Genomic DNA, 24,172 nt, shown 5'->3' on the forward strand with positions numbered 1-24,172 from the left:
TAGAAAGCTGAAGATGAAGAATAATTTCACCTTTCAACATGACAGTGAACCCAAGCATGCATCCAAATCAACAAAATAATGGCTTCACCAGAAAAAAAAAGTTTTGGAATGGCCCAGACAGAGCCCAGACCTAAATCCAATAGAAAATCTGTGGGGTGACCTGAAGAGGGCTGTACATAAGAGATGCCCTTGCAATCTGACAGATTTGGAGTGCTTTTGCAAGGAAGAGTGGGCAAATATTGCCAAGTCAAGATGTGCCATGCTGATAGACTCCTACTCAAGAAGACTGAATGCTGTAATTAAATCAAAAGGTACTTTAAAAAAGTATTAGTTTGTGTGCACATTTATGCAACCAGCTTATTGTGCGTTTTTTATTTTTTATATTTTTCCCCTAACAGATTTGTTTGTTTTTCAATTGAATTGTACAGGTTATAGGTCACGTTAAAGGTGGGAAAAGTTTTGAAGTTATATATTGTGTCTTATTTTTTTATATCACAAAAATGTGGTATTTTAACAGGGGTGTGTACACTTTTTATATCCACTGTATGTGTAGCCCTTAGAATCTTAGTTACAGGTACCTTTCCAGACCAACAGAGGGACATGCTGGTGGTGTCACAGGCATCAGCATCCAGGATACTCTACCAATTCCTGAATGCTATGCTCCAACATGCCAGTGAGCACATATATTTTCCCCATAGCTCTGAGGAGAGGGCCAGAAATATGCAGGAGTTCTACCATGTAGCACACTACCCTGAAGTACTGGGTGCCATAAATTGCACTCTTGTAGAAATTAAGGCACCATCTGGGGAACAGGGTAGGTGCTACATTAACAGAAAGGGCTACCACTCTATCAACTGCCAAGTCATGTGTAATGTCAAGGGAATCATCTTGAACATATGTGCTGGCAACTCTGGCAGTTACTATGACTCACATATATGGCACACCTCCCAGCTGTACCAGATGTTTGCTGGGGGGGGGGGTATCCCACTGAGTCATTTACTGGGGGATGCAGGCTATGCACTGGAGCCATGGCTGATGACACCCATCATAAATGCACCCCCCCAGAAAAACACCATAATGAGGCACACGCTCAAACCAGAAATGTTATAGAGCATGTGTTTGCCTGCTGAAGTCATTGTTCCGGTGCCTAGAAACATCTGGGGGAGCCCTGCAGTACAATCCATGGACATGTACAGAAATCTTCACAGTATGTGCCATCCTACACAACATAATCCTGAGGAAACAGCTGCAGCAGGATCAGCAAGGGGATGGGGCACACATTCCACCACCAATGGCAGGGTCACCACAGTCACAGGCAGATGAGGAGTCACGGAGGAACCACCAGCTGCTGTTAGTGTAGGCAGACATAAGTGTGCTGTGTATTACCTTGCATTGGCTAAAAGACAACACATAGCACACTCACTCATGACCCAGGAGCCTAAAACCTTCTTCCTACTCACATACATATATTAACATTGATGTCACGCTATTACCACAGCCCTTACCTTCCCATGTATTGGATGTGTACTGCCTGCATCAGACAGTCAGCCCTGAAGTAACACTGTGGCAAATGCTGCAGTTGCAAGGTGAGTTCCAAAGCTGAAGTTTATTGTTTAAAAATGTTATGGCATAGCACTTGGTACAGTAAGCAAGTAGAAGGTGGGAGATTTGTACAGAAATTACCTTAACATGTGACACCAGAGACTTATATGACTTAATACCTCCCAAGTTCTTAGAGCAAGAAATCTGGACAAAGCCATAAATAAAAGTGGGACAAAGGCCCAAAAATAGGGATAATTTTTAAATATTGCTCTTACAAACATAAAAAGTTGATAGAATTAAGGTTTTGCATTTGCATGAATTTTCTGAAGGGTATGAAGCCTGAAACTCAAATGTCTGTCATTATTTCAGAACTTCAGCCTTTAATGATTTGCCACAAAACCACAATTCTATGAAAATGGACCAAAAATATGAGGCAAAAATCTGGGCATACTTCAAAAATCAGTACATTTCAGAGGTATGTTTGACTTATATGTGTCCATTAGTAGGTAGTAGGCCTCAGGCATCAAAGATTCATACAGTCATACCTCTCAAAAGTACTGATTATCACTGCATGCCCTCAGTTTAGCACCATACATTTGCACTGGAAAGTCATTAAAGTGAAGTTAGAAAGTAATGATACACATTGCGGTTTCTGACTTCACATCCCTCACAAGACCAAACAACAGGCAGGATGCAAAACAAGGAGAGTAACAAGACCAACATGTCCTTGGTTGTGCCATAGCAGTAACTTACCTTTGCTCCCCCCAAAAGAGCAGTCCATTCTTCTTTGTGCCATAACATTAACTCAGCTTTGTTTCCCCCCTCAAAAGAGCAGTATACCCTTGTATGTGCCAAAGCAGTAACTCACCTTTGCTCCCCCCAAAAGAGCATTCTATGCTTGTTTGTTCCATCCAACTAGCCCTTTAGTTGTTGGCAACTTTATATCATCATACCAGTTAATATCCTCACACATTTTAAGGCCAATGATATAGAATGGGTTACACACTGCATGTATCAGAGTACTAGTCTGATAACTGATGAATTACCAAGAAACACAGAAAGGTAAGACAGAGCTGCATATTTGTAAACAATAATCATAACAGGTTGTATGATCAATAAGTGCGCTATGTCCAAATATAATCAATTTATTAAATGTACAAATAGTTTATGGTTTGATATGAGTCTACATTCTGTTGCAGCTGGTTGTGTGAACAATGACTTCTTTTCTTTGCTGCAAATCTGCTTGTGTGACAAACCGGGATAAGGCACCCATCCTATTTTCTGAAGGTGCATTGGAATGAGAGTTGAAAATCAGACCTATGTAGAAATATCTCGTGTGCTAACATTTTCTACTGTGTATGTATTGGATTCCTTTTCCTCATTTCAAGTATTTCTCCCTTTTTTACTGGCTATGTAGACAACCCAGAAATAGAAACCAAATACATTCAATCAACACTATTGCCTGTAGTAGCAGGTATAAACATAGGGCTGGAATACAGATTGTCCTGGGTTCTAGTACAGGGTGTGCAACCTTTGCTTTACTGTTGTGGCACTGCAGTTTATAGCAATGAACTGAAACATGAACACCTGTTATTTCTACTCTCTTGTCACAAAAGGTGTTAGTGTAGGACTGTAGGACTGTCATGTACATGGTCCTGGGTTCAAATACAGCACATTGCATCTACTTTTACTGTTGTTCCACTTCCCATTATATTCACTCTCACTTATAACACTTGACAAAGTAACTTATATTAGTTATATGTATGAGTGCCGAGACACTAATATTATGTATGTTATGTCTTTATTTATTTTTCTATGTATTATCACATTTATTTTGAAATGTATGATTGTGGGTGTACTGTGTATATATTCCTATAAAGATATTTCTGCTGTCTGGACTGCAATGACCTTCACATTTGTCAAACATATGTACACAACTGGCTGTACATCAAGTAACCTTGAAATTGAAATGCTTGCCACTGTTGCACACTGCTTACCATCACACACCCTGGAACACTTTGTTGAGTTGCTTGCCAGGGTTGCATATTGCTTACCATCACATACCCTGGAACACTGTGTTTGTGAGATACTGCAATGTAAGCAACATTTTCAAACAGTGTGCACATTCAGAGAAAATACGATAACTGCAATTGGCAGAAAACCATCATTCTCCATTGCTCTTGATCCATGATAGACATGGGAGGCATTCGTGGAGAGGTTGTGAGATTTATGGCTCAGAGATGGGGTACCCAGGAGTACAGTATATTTGTTGAACTCCTAGTGAAACACCACAATACCACATTGCTGCAGGGGACTATTCTGGGCCCCAGTCTAAGTCAGAGGCTTGGGATAGCTTAGCCTGGGCTGTAACCATTGCCACCAGTATCCCACGCACTGGTGAACAATGTAAGCAACACTACAATGACTTTCAGAGGAGGAAGAGGTGTACCCTCGATGCTTGGATCAAGGAATTTAGGATGGAGGACATCCCACACGTGTACGTATTGACTAGAGAGTGTACTTGTAAGGCTTAAAAGCTGAATATAGTCAGGACTGGTATTAGTAATGGTATTCTGTTCTGTTTTTTCCACAGCTGCCATGGATACAGTGTACAATGTTAGGACCCATGCCACTAGACTGACGAGGATGAGGGAGGCATGTGCTATGTATGCAACAGAAAAGCAGTTTTATTATAGCATTACAAGTTATAGATAGCATTTTTAGTATTTTATAAAGTTGTATCAAATTGAACATGCACATTCCAACTGTAAAAGCAAGTATGCATGTGTGATGCCCATGCCCTGGCCCAGCAATCAAGGACCCTCAATCCTCACCACTAACATCAGAGAGGGCATCTCATATATGAGGAAAGGATAACAAATACACATAGTAAATTGCAATTTCCCTTAACAGCACACAGAGATCACATTCAGTCCAGGGATGGTCGCTCCCTTGTTCTCCAGGTCCCCTATAAGACTCCCCACTGGCACAGCTATAGGGTCCAGATCTCAGCCTAGCTGGGCAAGCTAAAATCTCCAGCGCCCTCTCTGTCCAACCAGTGCTTCATGTCCCTGCCCAAGTAGCTGACACACACACTTTAAGATAAGTTTATACAACCACACAAACACTCCTGGGGAAGGCTGGCACAGGTTCTCCAGCTGTGCCCCATTTTCCAGACTATACAGTAGCACCACTTGCCACCACCCAGCTAATATTTATCAGCTACCCAAAAGCCTTTACAAGGGTGTCCAATTATTACTGTGCAATATTATTATCCAATTGGCAAGTGTGACTAATCAGTCAAAGCTTATTTGTAGTGACTTGGACAGTAAACTCTATAAATATGCAATGTACACTAGAGCTTAAATTATCTCTACACAAACCAGCCACAGTTAAAAGGTTTTAAAATATTTAATAATAAATAATTAAAATCACAAGACAATACTTTCTACTACACAGTCCGTCCTAGTGATGGGTTCAGAGATCACACATAAATACTTAAAATAAATCAGTAGTACAGTTCTGACATCACAGAAAACACTTAGTCTAATCTTTCTAGCTTCTAGCTATCACTAAAAGAAAACACAAGGCTAAGATTACATAAAGAAAACAGGCATAGTGCTGTGAGTTGGATGATCCAGACAAAAATGCTCAATGCCTTCTGATTCTCTCTGTTTAAATTGAAACTGCAGTTCCGATAAACATTATATCATTTATTTTACACTTTCCTGGTGTTCCCAGGCTACACATTAACTGAATTTACATTCTTAACATCTCCCTTTTGTTATCTTGCAGCTGGTCAGGAACAGAGCAATAAAAATACATTTGCATGTTTAAATCTAGCAATTTAACTCTTGGTTAAAACAATAGAAAGAATTTCTTCAACTAGACTTTTCGGCACCACAGCTACTTCAAAGGGTCACCATATGCTTTACCTTGGTCAGTAGACTGCAATGTTGTCACATTTATTTCCAGTTCCACATGTAACAGTAGTTCTTTACATTTAAGACAACAAGTCTGTAGTTTACATTCATATTTACAAAAGACAGAATTTATCTGGCTAAGCTGGCAGCCTTCACAGCATGCATTAGTCTGTAGCACAAACCAAGAGTACAATATTACACTTTAGTCCGAGGTGGTGGTTTCAAATACCACACTTCTCAACTATACAGTAACTGTTAATTCTTCAATAATGTGTAAATTAAAGGTTTAAAGTAAAATCTTTATACCAGTGGCACACATGTCCTGCTGTAAACTGTAATCTGGACAATTGGAACATGCATATGTGCAAAATATGCACAAGTAAAGGAGTACTTGCTGCAGTCTGTAGTATAGTGTGTATGTGTTAGGAGCTGCTAATCTTAAAAGTAGTAAGTTATCTGTTGGGGTGGTAGTCTTAAGAGTAAAGGTTAAGATAAAAGAGTCAAATAATTGTACTAATGCATTGTATGTTACATACAAAAGTACTAATCTTATTTCTGTTTTCTTTTGTTTTATGTGTCATCAAATGTGCCCATGCCATCCATATAGGGCATTTAGGGACAACTTCCTCTGAGAATGTTTGAGGTTATCAAAAAGTACTAGAGAATCATTAGATAACCTATGTAGAAGATTCTATAGGAATGACAAGTGTACTAATTGGTTCTGTGACAGAGTAGCTGATGCATAGAATCATCAGACAACCTATGTAGAAGATTCTATAGGAATGAGAAGTGTACTAACTGGTTCTCTGACAGAGTAGCTGATGCTTGGAACAGACTACCAAATTACATTAAAGCAAGTACTAGTTTAGATATTTTTAAGAACGGCCTGGACACTTATTACGGGAACAAGTGTTTTTGCATATTGGCAAGCTAAAAGGGCTTTAATGCCCATGCTTGAAACATTTGTATATATGTATGTATGTATGTGTACCACATCACAAAATGCTCCACAGTACAGCGGTCTATGCCTGCCTCACAGGATCCACCTACCCCCACTCCACTGGCCCCAGCACCATTGCCCTGCACATCTGGGAGCTGACCTGCAGCACCACTTCTGCTGCCCCTGTACTAACTGCCCCCTTAGGTAGTTCTGGCCTGGAGGATAGGCCATTGATTCCTTTGGGGAGCAGTGGCAGGGGTGGTGAGTTTATCACCTGCGCTGAACTACCAGCGATGGTGCGTAGGGTTGTGTACTCCACTGTTGGTGCATACCTATGCCAGACGGAGTGGTTTCTCTACCTCATTTTACATAGGACCAGTTAGAGGAGAAGGCATAAAGTGCTCCAGCCAGTGGTGGAGTGAGGTGACAGTGATGACAGTCTGTGGGTGAGGACTCCGATTCTTACTGTCAACCAGCTTTATGTGCATAGGTCCTGAAGAATGAATGAAGATCTTACAAGGTTAAGTAACCTGTTATGCTAGATGGTGAACTTTACCCTTTTCCCAACTGTAGTGTGATCTCAGAGTTAGTAAATTTAGTTAGGGGTGATGTGGGGGTGCAGTCCCCCACATTAGGGAGTTTGGGTGGTGCATCCCCCTAGCTGGGTGGGTTAGGGATGGTACGATTTGGGTTTTGTTTATTTTTGGGTAAGTGGTTACTTACCCAGGGAAGATCTTCATTGTTTCCCAGCTTCGATGAAGTGGGAGTTTCATATTTTGAGTGTTGACAAACTGGGATGCGATAATATGCGATTTCAACAAAGCCAGGTAGATCCATATAGATATATACATTCTGTAAATAAAATATTGTCATATGTGAGACACAGTCTCACAAACATTAAGTATTAATACTGGCTTTTCCTTTTCTATCTCTAAATGACCATGACAAATAAAGCCAAATAAAGAGTATAAATCATTTAGACATTAACACTATGATATCATCTTATTGACATACAGAAACAAAATCAAAGCAAGACTTTAAACAATGTTAAATTTTGTTAATATACCAGATGATAGATTGAGACCAGTAGATGATGATGGTTTACTCATTTTATGAAAGATAAGAAGTGGTTTCAGTTTTTTATCTCTACTAAGATAGCTATATTGCTTATAATAAGGAGAAATGTGTTATAAATATGCGAGAATTAAAAAGCAACTGTTAACCTGTTATGTTACTTTTATTGCATCTTGATCTAATTTATGCATTTTTTTTTATTTTTTGTACTTATACAAATACAATGTTAATCCACTTATTATTCTGGTTTATATTTTTCTTCTTTTCTGTTATAGAGTAACATTGGTGGAAAATGTGATGTACTTAACTCTGCCATGGATGGTCACACACCTGACTGTAAAAGGAGGTGTTTGGTCACCCAATCATGGTGACCAGAACTGGGAAACCAGGGAAACCAGGCAAGAAACCACATGGAAATTCAAACAAATTCATTCACTCATGGTACTACATCTAGAACAGCTGATCCGTCAGCATTGGGGACCCAGGGTGCTGGTGAGAATTGGTCTACTGACGAAAGGAAAGTTATTGCACCAACAGTGGAAACCCGTATCACTGCATGGAACATTTGACCAGCCACCACATTGGCCAAAAGGAAATTATTACCAAGGAACTCATGAAATGCAAAATCTCAACTGCTGCAGTGTCAGAACTATGACTCACTGAATCTGGAACATTGACCACTCAACCACCTACAGTCGATGAAACAATGATGTACTACTCTGGCAGCAAGAAGTGCGAGGCTGCCATCAAGTTTATGGTGGATAGTCAGGCTACAAGAAGTATAATTGCTTTCCAGCCAATATCAGACCACCTGAAAGTGCTCAGTGTCGATGATACCATCAAGACCCACATTCTGTTCATCTACACACTGACCAAGATAGGTCCACACCCAGCCAGCTTCTGCAACCAGCTCCAATACATGCTGCATTAGATACCATGGACCAAGATGACCATCTTGGCAGGAGAATTCAATACCCATATTGATGAGGACAGGTCAGTTTGGGAAGTAAGGATGGATAGATTTGGCTATGAGAATATTGATGATAACGGTGTGTGCCTTCTGTCTTTTGCTGAATCAAATGATCTCATTGTGGGAAATAACCATTTCCAGCAACCCAGCAAACACCAGCTCACATGGCCAAACCCATCTGGTGAAGACTTGCCATATTAACTCATTCTCTCCAATGGAGCTCAGGAAGTTTGCAGTGTAACTTCCAAGGGGTGGAACCTAAGCCTTTTCACAGAATCAAATTATGTCCTCACATTTCAAGCAAATGTTCATATCTCTGGAACCATAAGGATTATGAAAATAGTATAAATGGCAAACTCTTCAGCACCAACTATGTTTATAGTGGTAGTATTCTTTAGGTTCTAGGTCTTAAACCAAATTTTATAAGTCACAGTAAACACAGTGGGCTGGATTTACGAAAGCTTGCACGGAGTGCAAGAAGAGTGTAGGAGCTCACGGAGGCAATATGTCTGTCGTGCGATCCAGGTACAGCCAGCAGGGGCGTGCACGAGAGCTGCTAAAGCTACTCTTGCACGGATAGCATCATGGTATGCAAATTACCTCATTTGCTGTTGAAAGCTATGCAAATGAGGTAAATTTGCAATCCAGGAAACACTAACCTGTCCGTGGAAGATTAGTGTTATCTGCAGAAATGTACTCCATTGGTAACGGAGTACCGTTCTGCAAATAGCTAAATGGAGCTATGACAGCTCCAAATAAAGGATGCATACAGTTGAGGAAGCATGCCAGTGGCCAAATATAAGGCCACCAGCATTTATAAATGTTTAAAATGATTAAAATCTAACTTTTTTCCCCCGATCTCTGATGTTTAAGAGTAGCGCAGCACCGCGCAAATATGCAGCGCTTTAAAAAAACAGAAAATAATTTAAAAATAGCCAAAAATAGCCATTTTCACTAAAAAGCTTATCCTGCCATGCAGGTGAATAGCAGACGGAAGACAACATGACCACTGAATACTGGTTGCTAAGGGGGGAAGCTCAGTGTGTGAGATGTAACCATGCATTAGTAGGCAATCCTATGCAAATGAGGATAAAGATGGTGAATCCCAATTTTCCAGAGTATGTGAGCATGTCCCAAGAGTGCAAGTGTAGGAGTAGGTGAGTAGTAGAGTAGAATATAGGTAGCATCATGAGGGGAGTGTCAGAAAAGCTGTAAGCTTATTGGAGCACAGTGTCTTGTGTTTGCCCTGAGTTGCTCAGGATTGCAAGAGGCGTGTCTACAGTTGTCCTTTTTGAAAACCAGAAACCAAAGGTGCATGCCGTGATTATATCTGAAATTTCTTGCAAACGTGCACACAGCGTGTGCGTGTGTCTGTGCTTATTTGTGTGGTGCTGCCCTGGGCAGAAACAGAAAGGGAAAAGGAAGGAAAAGAAGTAGTAGGAAGTTAACCAAGGAGAACTAGCAGAGCTGCCAATTACACAGGTAGCAGACTAGCCCATCCGAGCCCGGCACTTTAAACTCTGCAAACAGCATTATTCCCTGTTTTTTCCCAAGAACTCTACAACACTGCAGTATACAAAGAGGGAAAGCTTAAAAACTTTAAAGTCAAACAAAATGTTAGGGGCTGCTCTTGCTATCATAAACCAACATGTGCAAGGTGCTGAGGGTGGTGATGTTGTGAATGCTGCTGAGCAGCCCACAGTAAGGAGACAGAGAAGAGAGTACAGACCCAGGGTAACCTAACAGGAGCTACATGAGCTGGAGACAGTGAAGCGCTATAGGGTGGACAGAGGCCTCCTGCAGCAAATTGTTGAGCTGTGCCGGCCACGCCTCACACACAGAACCAACAGAGGAGAATCCATCCCAGTGGATACCAAGGTATATGTTGGCCTAAGAATACTAGCTACAGTTACCTTCACGAGAACAACTGTTGATATGATGGGGATTTCACAGGCATCAGCATCCAGGGTACTGCACCAGTTCTTGGATGCCATGTCAGAACATGTCGGTTAGCATGTATATTTCCCCAATTCCTGTGAGGCATTGGCCAGCAATATGTGTCTTTTCCACCAAATAGAAGAATACCCTGAGGTAGTGGGTGCAATAGACTGCACGCACATACACACCAAAGCACCACCCGGTGAGTGGGATAGGGTCTACATCAACCGCAAGGGCTTCCCCTCCATCAACTGCCAGGTCGTGTGTGATGCCCAGGGCATAATAATGAATGTGTGTGCTGGCTGCCCTGGAAGTTATCACGATTCCCACATCTGGCATCTGACGCAGCTGTACCAGAGATTTGCCAATGGGGATATCCCTGATGGTCACCTACTGGGTGATGCTGGATATGCACTGGAGCTGTAGCTAATGACACCCATCAGAAATGCACACACACCTGAACAAGAACTCCATAATGAGGCACACACACAAACAAGCAACATAACTGAGCGTGTGTGTTGGGATGCTCAAGTCATGGTTCCGGTGCCTGGACACATCTGGTGGAGCCTTGCAGTACTCACCAACTACATGTACCCAAATTGTCATAGTATGTGCCATGCTACACAGTATGATCCTGCGGAAAGAGCTGCAGCAGGAACAACATGGGGCAGGGCCAAACAGCCCCCCACCATTGCCAAGGCCTGTGCAGGCACAGCGTGACTCAGAGGAGGAACAACCTGAGCCTGCCCAGTAGGCAGAAGGAGGCATGCCCAGTATGCCCTGGCCTTGGCAAAGAGGCAACTCATAGCACATACACTGACTCGGTAGGAACCCTGGAAATGACACCTCTCTCTGACTCGCACATATAGTAAAAGGGATGCCGAACTTGACACTAACTCTTTTCAAACATGTGTAGGGAGTGTAATATGTGCATCCGACATAGGCAGCCCTGCAGCACCACCTGAGGCATGAGTCCCTATTTTAAGCAATATAAAGCACTGCTAAGCAAATTTTACCAGTATTGAGCATATTTAATTACAATTGCACTTAGCTGCATGCCGCGCTAACCAGTGCAACATCAGGCAGCGTTGGGCAAAGTCGGGCAAAGTTGAATAAACACGCTCACACCTGCTTTACTGTTCCTTAACCAGTCAGGTCTGCCCAGCAGGAAAATAAAAAGCAGTGACGGGCTCGAACTCAGGATACTGTGCACTATAGTCACAGTACTGAACCACTAAGCCATGACAGCATTTCACTGGCACAGACACAACTTAAGTAACTCACATACCAGTTGGGGGAGTCACATACCTAACAGTCACAGCCAGCAGGACAATTGTAGACAAACGCAAACACAATTAAATGCTGTATCATGCCCTCTGAAGAGGCATATGAGTAACCTTCCCCCAGGCCTATGCAGACAGATAACAGCAGGCCAGGCAGTGTGATGTGGGTTGGGTAGGCTATGAAGTCACAAACTAATATGTGTGTAATTGGAAGCTAAGGTCTTTAGTACAGTGGTATGCCTCAAGCCAGTATGATAGGCAACAGTACAGAATGAAATGGAGTAACTGACATAGCAGTGCAGGCCTAGCAAATGTATATAAGTATCAGGTATACCCCTCATCGTATGTACACCCACAGTAACAATCATGTTTGCCCCCCCGGGTAGAAATGTACAAATAATAGCTGTCCCCCCTGTATGTAGAAATGTTGATAAGTCTATGCAAATTGACTCATGGAAGCTCTGCAGGCACAGCATGCTCCCTGTCGATGTACAACACAAAGGTGAGCCCTGAAGTAAAAACTAACTTGATTTTTCACACACATATAGTATATATGCCCATAGTGGGCATGCTCTCACACACAAACAAATTTAGCAAATTTCACTCAGCAACATACTGAAAGGTCATACTGGGCATGCTCACACACAAACAAACGAAGCAAATGTCAGTCAACAACATACTGAAAGGTCATACTGGGCATGCTCACAGACAAACAAACGAAGCAAATGTCAGTCAACAACATACTGAAAGGTCATACTGGGCATGCTTACACACTTAAACAAATGAAGCAAAGTCAGTCAACAACATACTGAAAGGTCATACTGGGCATGCTCACACACTTAGGTCATGTCTGAGTACAGCAGTGGGCCACACATATCTGGCAGTTGCAGTTCTTACTCCTGACACTTGTCACTATTCGCCAATCCTGCCTTGCGCACACAGTGATATGAAAACAGACCCATATAATATATTGGACCCCTGTCATAATCAAACTATGTACTACAAGTACTTAAGTTGTTCAAAGAAAGTGAAAATGCAAAGATCAATAAATCTCCGATCAGTATCATCAAGAAACAATGAGCACTCCTAACATTATCCAAGCCATCAGTATCATCAAGAAACAATGAGCTCTCCTAACATTATCCAAGCCATCAGTATCACCAAGAAACAATGAGCACTCCAAACATTATCCAAGCCATGTTCTGCCAAAAATATTGCCAAAGAGTCCATAGAGAACCATGAAGCTTTCTTTTGCTATGTCATAAATATCAATGTAAACTCATGTATGTTCTGAGTCAGTGCAAAGTGTAAATGAATACATGTACATGACTGACATTGCCAACATCTTGTCAGACAGGTTCATACATATTTACCCCCTCTCACTGACAAAAGGGTCCATTACCATACCTGGATATTGTGAAAACCCAGAAATCACATATACAATGGTTAAACAGCTCTATCCAAACCTAAAAACACGGCGTCTATGGGATGACATGGTTTCCCTGGCTGTGTCATATGTGAACTCCAAAACAAACAGACCCTGCACCTGAACAGTCTGTTGAGACTCACTCTCTGTACAGGATATGAAACTGTTGAATGGGTTACAGCAACGTTTGGCACACTCCACAAGTGTTGGTGCACAACAGACCATGGGGAACTATAGTCTTATAAGCCTAATAAGCCAGATCTGTAAGGCCATGGAGTCCATCATTATTGAACTCATAAACAGAACTATTGGGAACCTACAAACACCCAACCCTACCCATTTTGGGTTGGCCAGGGGCAGATCATGGTTCCTAAACCTGCTAGACAGTTTTCAAGGCAGTCACCCAGGACATGCATCAATGAAATGAGCTCCACATGGCCTACATATACCTTGAAAAGCCCCTTTCCAACATCCCACACACATGTCGTATCCAGAAAATCAACAACCTGTGCATAAACACATATGTCATCTGATGGATTGCCAACTGGGGCACAGACAGATCCCACAAGGTAAGAATTGTGGTCTCCTGTTCAAGCTGGTAACAACTTCTGTCCCCCATGGCTCAGTCCTGGGACACCTTCTGTCTGGTGTGTAATTTTCAGAAATACTGTCAAACACACGAGGGCTATGTTTAGCAAAGTTTGTGGATGACTGCAAAAAGGTTGTCATAATCGATGTTTGGGACAACAGAGACAGCCTTAATAAGGGTCTCAGTCAGACAGATGTGGTGTCAAAATTATGGCCTCGAGCTACAGTCATACAAATACCACATAGGTGCCAACACCCTAAATATGGAGGTAATAATAAGGACTCTATGGACACATGTGGATAGTCATCTCTACTCCCAGAAACACATTCACAAAGTGGTTAGAAAATCATGCTATGTGTTCCCACAAATTGCCAAGGTCTTTGCATGTAGGTCAAAGGAGGTTCCCTCTACTCATCAGTCATCAGACACATCAGAAAGTATCATGGCACACTTGCGATGAATCTGACTAGACACCTTCAGCAGCTGGAGAGACCACTGAAGTACTTCAACAAGAGGATTATTGGCCTCAAACAGTTGCCCCATGCAACAAGACTGAATTTAACTCAATCTGTACTCTGTTGCATGCTGCCTACTCAGGCGATCTCTGCCCAACAGACAGGTCCATGTCCAATGCAGAACTGATTTACATGCGCTATCTGAAGTAAACCCAAGCTCACTGTGCCACATGCTCTAGGGATATCATCATCACAACAATAAATAGAACATGTTGGAGGGATATATTACTAACTGACAGACTTCCCTTGCTTTGGAACAGGCTCCCAACCTACATTAAGCGGAGTCCCTAACTGACACTCTTCCAGAGGAGCCTTGATGAGTGTATGTGAAACTGAACTGTCACACCATGGATCAATTCATCAGCTCTACTACACAGAGGCCTAGGGAACTAACCCCATGTGTGGTGATAGCTGCACACTCTGGCCATACTAATATATGCCTTCAGGCAGATAGCCTATTACCTACCTATGTATCTATCTATATATATATATATATATATATATATATATATATATATATATATATATATATATGTGTGTGTGTGTGTGTAGGGGGAACACAGTATAATAAGCCAAAGATGGATGGGCAGAGATGTGTGTAAGAGGGTGACCATGACAGGGAGCCATCCAGGACTGTCCCACCCAGCACACATCCCAATGGCACAAAAGACATGAGGTGCACATCTCACCCACTGTACATAACAGCCACCAGTATCTGTAAGCATTACAGTGTATGTGGCCCATGTGCCTGCTCTACAACAGGACTGTACAATGAAGTACACATCTACTATCTGTAGACATGTACCTGTCACATAGGTTCACAGGTATGTAGTAGACTATCTTCATGAAGGCATATATTAGCCTAGGCAAGTTGTGCAGCTTTCACCATCCCATTGGGTAGTCTCCCAAGCCCTAGTTCTAATAGTTAGTACCCTAAGCCCCTTTCTAGTGGGGCTGCTGATGTGATGCCTGGTGTGAATTGTCTGTTTCCCATCAAGGTTCCTATTGAAGAGTGTCAGCAAGGGGCTCTGTCTGATGTACATTGGGACTCTGTTCCACAGTAAGGCAAGTGTCTGGGATGGTACTCTATCCCACCAGCATGTTGTATTCATTGTTGTGATGAGGTTCATATCCCTGGAGTGTGTAGTGTGAGTCAATTTTGTTATCCGTAGATGGAGCATGTTCAACAGTTATGTGTTGGACATGGCTCAGTATGTTAGGCAGAGTGTTCCTCTGAGTAGGTGGTACTCAACGGAGAACAGATTTAGTTTTACCAGTTGTGTTGCATAACACAACTGCTTGAGGCCAGTAATCCTCTTGGTGAGGTTCCTCTGTGGTCTCTACAGCTGCTGGATATGCTTAGTTGAGTACATCCAAAATGGTACACTGTACTCAATGATGGGTCTGATGATGTAAGAGTAGAGTACCAACACTACCTCTTTTGATCCTGATGCAAACCCTTTGTTGATTAGGTGAGCCACATAGGAATTCCCAATTGCTTTGGCAACATGGTTGTCAAAGGAAAGATGACTATCTACTTGTGTCTCCAGATCCCTTATAACCTTGTCAGTTTTAAGGGGTAACACCTATGTGGTAGTTTGTGGGTACTTTGTTTTCACCAAAGGGGATTACTATGCATTCTTCCACATTGAGCTTGAGGCCATGATTCTGACACCACACATCTGTCTCATAGAGTCCCTTCTGGAGAATATTTGTGTCATCCAGGGAATCTATTATGGCAAACACTTTACAGTTCCCAGCAAACTTAGTCAACCACAACCCTCCTGTGTTGGCATATGCTTTTGAGAAGTCTATACCAAACAGGAGAGAACCCAGAACTGAACCCTGGGGGACACCAGTTGTTACCGGGGAAGAGTCTGACATGTAGCCAGCAACTCTCAATTTGTGGGATCTATCTGTGAGCCAGTTTGCAATCCATCTTGTGATGTATGGATTCATGTCCAGGTTGGTGAGTTCATCTATGATACCTGACTGGGGAATGGTGTCAAAGGCCTTAGAGAGGTCTAGGTAGGATGTGTGGAGCTCATTTCAATCATCTGTAGCCTGGGTAACTTTCTCAAAGAAATCAACCCAGTTCAGGAGACATGATCTTCATTTGATGAAGCCAAACTGTGTGTGCTCAACTGTGTGAAGGTTCCCAATGTCTTTACTGTTGAGTTCCATTATGATTGGCTCCATTGCCTTGCAGATCAGACTCGGCAAGTTCATAGAGCGTGAATGCCAAGGGTCTTTTGTGGCCCCACCCTTGTGGAGTGGGAAGAACGTTGCTGTGGGTACATATCCTGTAGAGAGCATGTAGAGAGAGGTGTAGGTATCCTTGGTGAATATGAATACTTCCCCACCCTATGTGCTATGATCCAGGTTCTGATGCTGGAAGGTATGGAATGAGTGGTATCCTGGTAGTGCTGGTGTGCTCTCTGGAGCCTTGAACTAGTTTTCTGTTACTGTACAGATGTCAATATTCTCCATACTGAGAATCTGGAGGCTGAGACTTCTGGCAATGAGTAGCATTTATCTCACTTTGTGGTTATTTGTGTTGGTTACAGGGTTTGGTTTGTTCTGAGTGACCAGTGTTCCACACCTGAAGTCAACGCCTCATTGGTCCATTCTGACCATAAGCTAATTACCCTACATATCCACATTCTGCCCCCACCCCCCATTAAGGAAACCATGTTAAAAAATATCTCCAAAGGCAACTTCATGATTCTTAAGACAGAAGTGATGAACTTCAGGACACCCATGCAGATGGACAATACAGTTACAACTACTGAATCCTACACAATTGTTCTTTATAAGCACTTACATGAGTGCATGGATCGAGCTATCTGAAACAGAACCAAGACGCTATCCTCCAAGAAAAAGAAGGCAATCTGGTGGTCCTCTACCATAAACAAACTGCACAACAGAAGAAATAAACTGTTGCAAAAGAGGGTAAGACCCCATGAGTGGAGGAACTCCCTGGTCAGCCTCAGTAAGAAGCTGTGATCCCTGATAAAATTCTCTAAAGCTAGTAACCACAAATCATTCTATAGCTATGTTAAGAATCAGAATGGAAACACTCAGATCTGCTCTGAGTTACAGCACAATGGCACTAAATATACAGACCCAACTGATATTGCCAACACTCTGGCAGATAGGATCAGTGCTAACTTTATCCCCCTCTCACCCATGACAGAGCCCATCTCTATACCGGAAGAATGCAAAGTTGCTGTCATCACAGCTGCTCAGGTAAAAACCACTCTCCAAATCCAGGAACACAGCATCCATGGGACCAGATAACATCCCAGGCTGTGTTCTACATGAACTACAGAACGAACTGGTACCACACCTAAGTATCATGTTCAGTCATAGCCTCACCTCAGACTTTGTGCCTGCTGAATGGTGCACAATGACAATTATCCTACTACACAAGGGGGGAGCCACCACGGACCCCGGGAACTAGTGCCCCATTAGTCTGATGAGCCTGGTCTGCAAGGCCATGGAACGTATCATCATGGAACTTATAAACAAAGACATTGGTAATCTCCAAACTCTGGACCACAACCATTTCGGGTTTGTAAAAGGCAGATCATGTCTCCTAAACCTGATAGACTTCTTCGAAGGAGTCACCAAAGCCATAGACAAGGGTAAGGTGGTTCACACAGCCTATCTAGATCTTGCCAAGGCTTTCGACACCACCCCCCACTCTGGAATTATAGATAAACTCACTAAACTAGGTATAAATCCCTATGTCACTAGATGGGTTGCCAACTGGCTCACTGACAGAACCCATATTGTGAAAGTAGCAGACTCCAAGTCCAACTTCAGACCAATGACAAGTAGAGTACCACAGGGTTCAGTTCTGTGTCCTGTCCTGTTTGATATCTACTTTCCTGAAGTACAGGCTAACAGAGAAGGTCTTTGGCTAATGAAGTTCCCAGATGACTGCAAACTGGGAGCCATAATCGAAACTCCTATGTGGACATCCTACAAAAGGGCCTCACTGAGACAGATGCCTGGTGTCAAAGCCATGGCCTCAAGCTCAATGCCAAAAAGTGCATTGTCATCCCCTTTGGTAAAAACTCTGTACACATGAACTACAACATAGGCGGTAGTACACTTAACACTGAAAGTGTGATAAGAGACCTTGGGACACAGGTGGTCAGTAGACTCTCGTTTGATAATCACATTGCCACAGTAGTCAGGAAATCCTTCTACATGGCAAACCTCATCACAAAAGGTTTCTCACGCAGAAGTCATTGTTCCCCTCTACTCCTCACTCATTAGATCCATTATACAGTACAGCACCCCTTTTGGTATGTACCTCACAAGACATCTACAACAACTGGAAAGCCCGCAGAAATACCTCACAAAGAGGATTAGTAGCCTCAAATACATGCCCTACACAGACCATCTCAAAACACTCCAGCTTTACTCTGTCGCATATCACCTACTCAGAGGTGATCTCTGCCTAACATACAAATCTATGTCAAACACAGAGCTGTTGGACATGCTCCACTTAAAGAAATCCCAATCTCTCTCAGCTTCGGCCCCAAAACCTGGACCAAAATACAAAAGGAGGGGGGTGTATCCATTTTCATAAAGGATAGCCACACCTCCAGGTTAGTGGCACAGCACAAGGCCTCGGAGACCATCCAAGTGCAACTAAGTGGGCAAAGCTGCTTATCAGATCATAGCCTGCTACAGATCATCTCCCTTGTCTCAGGACCCTCACTCAGCATTTCTGAGAACACTGGAAAATATAAAGGTCCTACCAAACAATTAAGAGATTTCAACTACCCAAACATTGACTGGGAGAATTACTCAAGTACAAACTCCTTTGCCCAATGCTTCCTAGAGTTTATAAACTCAAATGCCCTGGAGCAGCTGGTCACCATGCCCACTAGAGGTGACAACATACTGGACCTGATCATCACCAACATGGAGGATCAGTGTTCCACACCAGAGGTAACCCCCTCACTGGTAAGATCAGATCATAAAGTAATCACACTGGACATCCACATCCCGATCCCACCCTCAGTCAAGGAAACCACTGTGAAAAACTTTTCAAAAGCAAACTTCACACTTCTCAAGACCAAAGTGGAAAGTTTCAAAGCCCCCATTGCTACAGGATAATGCTATCCAATCCGCAGAATCCTTTACAAGTGCATTATATGAGAATCTACAGGGATGCATGGATTGAGCCATCCCGAATAAAACCAAGACTCACTCCTCCAAAAAGAGGAAACCAGTCTGTTGGTCCTTGGCCATAAATAAGCTATACAACAGAAGGAGGCAACTACTACATGACAGAGCAAAATTCCAAAAAGGAAAGGCATCACTGATTATTATTAGCAAGAAACTACGATCACTCATAAAATCAGACAAGGCCAGTTTCTAATGAAAAATTGCCAAGGAATCTAAAGATAACCACAAAGCCTTCTTTAGCTATATCAAACATTTAGGTGGCAACTCTCAGATATGCTTTGAGCTACTGCAAAATGGCAAAAAATACACTGAACCAACTGACATTGCCAACATCCTGGCGGACAAGTTTAGTGCAAACTTTACCCCCCCCCCCTCACCCCCAAAAGGGCCTGTGCCCATCCCAGAAGAATGCAGAGCCCCAGACATCATGGAAATGCAGGTAAAACAGCCCTCTCCAAAGCTAAGAACACAGCATTAATGGGACCGGATGGTGTCCCAGGCTGTGTCTTACATGAGCTCCAAAAGGAGCTAAACCCTCACCTAAATTCACTGTTCAGACTCAGCCTTACCACAGGCTATGTACCCAAAGAATGGCATACAGTAACAGTCATCCCACTCCACAAAGGTGGTGCCACAACAGAACCTGGGAACTATCACCCTATAAGCCTGACCAGCCTGATCTGCAAAGCTATGGAGTGAATTATCATGGAACTCATAAACAGAGACATTGGGAACCTCCAGACACTGGACCCTACCCAATTCAGCTTTGTTAAAGGCAGATCCAGCCTCCTAAATCTAGTTGACTTCTTTGAAACAGTTACCAAGGCCATAGATGAAGGCAAAGTAGTCCACACAGCCTACCTGGTCCTAACTAAGGCCTTCTACACCATTTCCCACTCTGGCATCATAGACAAGCTTACCAGCTTGAACATTAACCCCTCTGTCACAAGATGGGTGGCCAACTGGCTCACGGATAGAACACACATGGTCAGAGTTGCGGGTGCCATGTCCGACTCTAAACCAGTCACAAGTGGCATCCCACAGGTCTCGGTCCTGGGACCCCTCCTGTTCAATATATACTTTTCTGAGGTACAGGCAAGCACAGGAGGACTATGGCTGACCAAGTTCGCAGATGACTGCAAACTGGGGGCCATAATCAACTCTCTGACTGACACAGACATCCTCCGCAAGGGTCTTACAGAGACAGATACCTGGTGTCAAAACCATGGCCTCAACCTAAATGCCAAAAAATGTATAGTCATCCCCTTTGGAAAAAATAAAGTGCCCACGAATTACCACGTAGGTGGTAATCCACTAGGTATGGAAAATGTAATTAGGGACTTCGGGACCCAGGTAGATAGTAACCTCTCCTTTGATAATCACATTGTCAAAGTGGTTAGATATTCCTTCTATGTAGCCCACTTAATCATGAAAGGGTTCACCTCTAGATCAAGAGAGGTCATTGTGCCCCTCTACTCATCACTGATTAGGCCCATAATAGAGTACAATGCCCCATTTGGTATGTACCTTAATTGGCACATGCAACAGCTGGTAAGACCACAGAAGTACCTCACCAAGAGGATCATGGGCCTCAAAGAGATGCCCTATGCAGCTCGGTTAAAGAAACTCCAGCTCTACTCGGTTGCTTACTGTCTGCTCAGAGGAGATCTATGCCTGACGTATAAGGCCATGTCTAACCCAGAATTAATGGACATGCTCCACCTCAAGAAAAACAAATCTCTTTGAGCCACACGCTCCAGTGAATCAAACCTCAGCAAAGCAATAAACAGGACATGCTGGAGGGATAGATTCCTGCCCCAGAGACTTCCCTCATTCTGGAATAGAATCTCAGTTGATGTTAGGCAGAGCTCCTTGCAGACTCTCTTCAAAAGGAATCTTGACGAGCAGATGGGAAATTGTAAATTTACCCCTGGGTCACTTCAGTGGCCCTACTAGACAGAGGCCCAGGAAACTAATTTAAAAGGGAGGTGAAAGCCAACACATTCTGGCTATGCTTATAAATGCCCTTGGGCAGATAGCCTAGTACCTACCTATGAACCTATGAACCTACATGCTCTAGGGACCTAAACCTTGTCACCACAATAAACAGAACAAGCCAGAGGGATAGATTCCTGTCCCAGAGACTTCACATACTCTGGAATAAACTACCTATCTATATCAAACAAAGCTCCTCATTAGCACTCTTCAAGAAAAATCTTGATGATTGGATGGGAAATAGGAAATTCACCCTGGGGATCACTTCTGTGTCTCTGCTCAACAGTGGCACAGGAAAATAAATTTCTTGGGTGGCAAAAGCTAGGGTACTTTTTTGGCTGGACTTGTATAGGCTCCAGGTCCAATAGCCTAGTACCTACCTATGAACCTTTGAGTCTTGCCTAAAAAAGGTAATATGGGGACAGCAAGAGCCTTGGCCAGTATTCAGAAGCATAGGGGCGACAGGTGCAAACCATCTGTAGCGAAGCAACAAGGCTTGTCTATCATGTCATCACAGGCAGACAGAGACTGGATCCCCTTTGAATGACACCAGAAGCTCAGCCAAATTGTTGAAGTTTATCATCTTTCTGTTATATTGCAGTATCCTGCAGGCAAAGGCAAGATGCTACTCAAGGTTTGACCCAGTATGTGCCAGCATGTGGTGCATCAATCCATATATGATATGGTCATGGCCTATGCATACAATACACTCACAATACACCTAGTATGATAAGCCTGCTGAGGTTAGCAAATGTGAAAAAAACCTTTGTGCAAACTGTCAGCAAGTAATGTCTGTATGGCACCCTGTAACTCCATATTGCTTGCTGAAGTGTAAAGATGTACTTAGTTTGGATTAAGAACACGCACTTGCCAACTGTGTGTGTGTGTGTGTGTGTGTGTGTGTGTGTGTGTGTGTGTGTGTGTGTGTGTGTGTGTGTGTGTGTGTGTCTCTCTCCCTGGGGAGAGAGCAACCTTTTTGGAGACTACTCACACCCCTTAAAAGTGGTATACTCATCTTTGTTGTCTCATGATGTCACCATCCTACAAATATATCTGTGAAAAAAAAGAAATCACAGTTATGTGTATAGCGTATTGTATAAATGTGTACTGCTGTAGTATCATACTGTAGTTAGGTAGGAGTTTGAGTCCTGTTTTTGCCAACTGTGTGTGTGTTTCCCTGGGGAGGAGCAACCTTTTTGGAGACTACTCACACACCTTAAAAGTGGTATACTCATCTTTGTCAAGTCTGATGATGTCACCATCCTACAAATATACCTGTGGAAAGATAAAGCTCCAGTAATGTGTATAGTGTGTCATGTAAATGTGTACTGCTGTAGTATCATAATGTAATTAGGTAGGGGTTTGAATCCTGCACTTGTCAACTGAGTGTGTGTGTTCTCCTGGGGAGAAGCAACCTTTTTGGAGACTACTCACACACCTTAAAAGTGGTATATTCATCTTTGTCAAGTCTGACGATGTCACCATCCTACAAATATACCTGTGGCAATGTAAAATCCCAGGAATGTGTATAGTGTGTCGTGTAAATGTGTACTGCTGCAGCATCATAATGTAGTTAGGTAGGGGTTTGAATCCTGCACTTGCCACCTATGAGTGTGTGTGTCCCCCTGAAGAAAAGCAACCTTTTTGGAGACTACTCACACACCTTAAAAGTGGTATACTCATCTTTGACAAGTCTGATGATGTCACCATACTACAAATATACCTGTGGAAAAGTAAAATCCCAGTAATGTGTATAGTGTGTTGTGTAAATGTGTACTGCTGTAGTATCATAATGTAGCTAGGTAGGGGTTTGAATCCTGTACTTTCAATGGTGTGTGTGTCTCCCTGGGAATGAACAACCTTTTTGGAGACTACTCACACCCCTTAAAAGTGGTATACTCATCTTTGTCAAGTCTCATGATGTCACCATCCTACAAATATACCTGTGGAAAATTGAACCCAATACATACTACTGTAGTATCATAATGTAGTTAGGTAGAGGTTTGAATCTTACACTTGCCTACTGTGTGTGTGTCTCCCTGGGAAGGAGCACCCTTTTTGGAATACTTACACCCCTTAAAAGTGGTATATTCATCTGTGTCAAGTCTGATGATGTCACCATCCTACAAATATACCTGTGGAAAGGTGAAATTCTAATAATTTGTATAACGTGTTGTGTAAATGCATACTGCTGTAGTATCATAATGTAGTTAGGAAAGAGTTTGAATCTCGCACTTGCTGACTGTGTGTGTGTGTGTGTGTGTGTGTGTGTGTGTGCTCCAGGTGTGTGACACCGTTGGCCAATGTGGAGTGGGTTTTGATTTTTCTAGTGTATGACATATCACATTGCCAACTGTATGTGCATTACACATGTAAGGTAGCTGTGGGGCAAATCCATATACATACATGTGACCTCAAGTACTTCATAGGTGGGTACTCTGCTTTCTCCATGAACTCATCTGTTATCTTTGCCAGAGCATGCTGGCACTTTCCAGACCTTAGGTCACTTCTGTATGCTTGTGACAAGCTTAGCCACTGCAGTGATCCCTGGGCTACGTCTACCATTTCACATCCACTCATCACAGTTTCTATTGAGGAGGGTGAGTGAGGGTTTATGCTTGAGGTATATTTGAAACCTGTTCCAAAGCAAGCAAAGTCTGGCAAAGATGACTAATCATTATAGGTGTACAACAACCTCTGTGGATCTGCATGCAAACCCTTTATTGCTTATGTGCTCCACAGAGGGATTTCCAAAACCCTTTGGTAATG

Source organism: Protopterus annectens, chromosome 15.part0 (genome assembly GCF_019279795.1).
Source record: "Protopterus annectens isolate FY-2018-M chromosome 15.part0, PAN1.0, whole genome shotgun sequence".
NCBI lineage: Eukaryota > Metazoa > Chordata > Ceratodontiformes > Protopteridae > Protopterus > Protopterus annectens.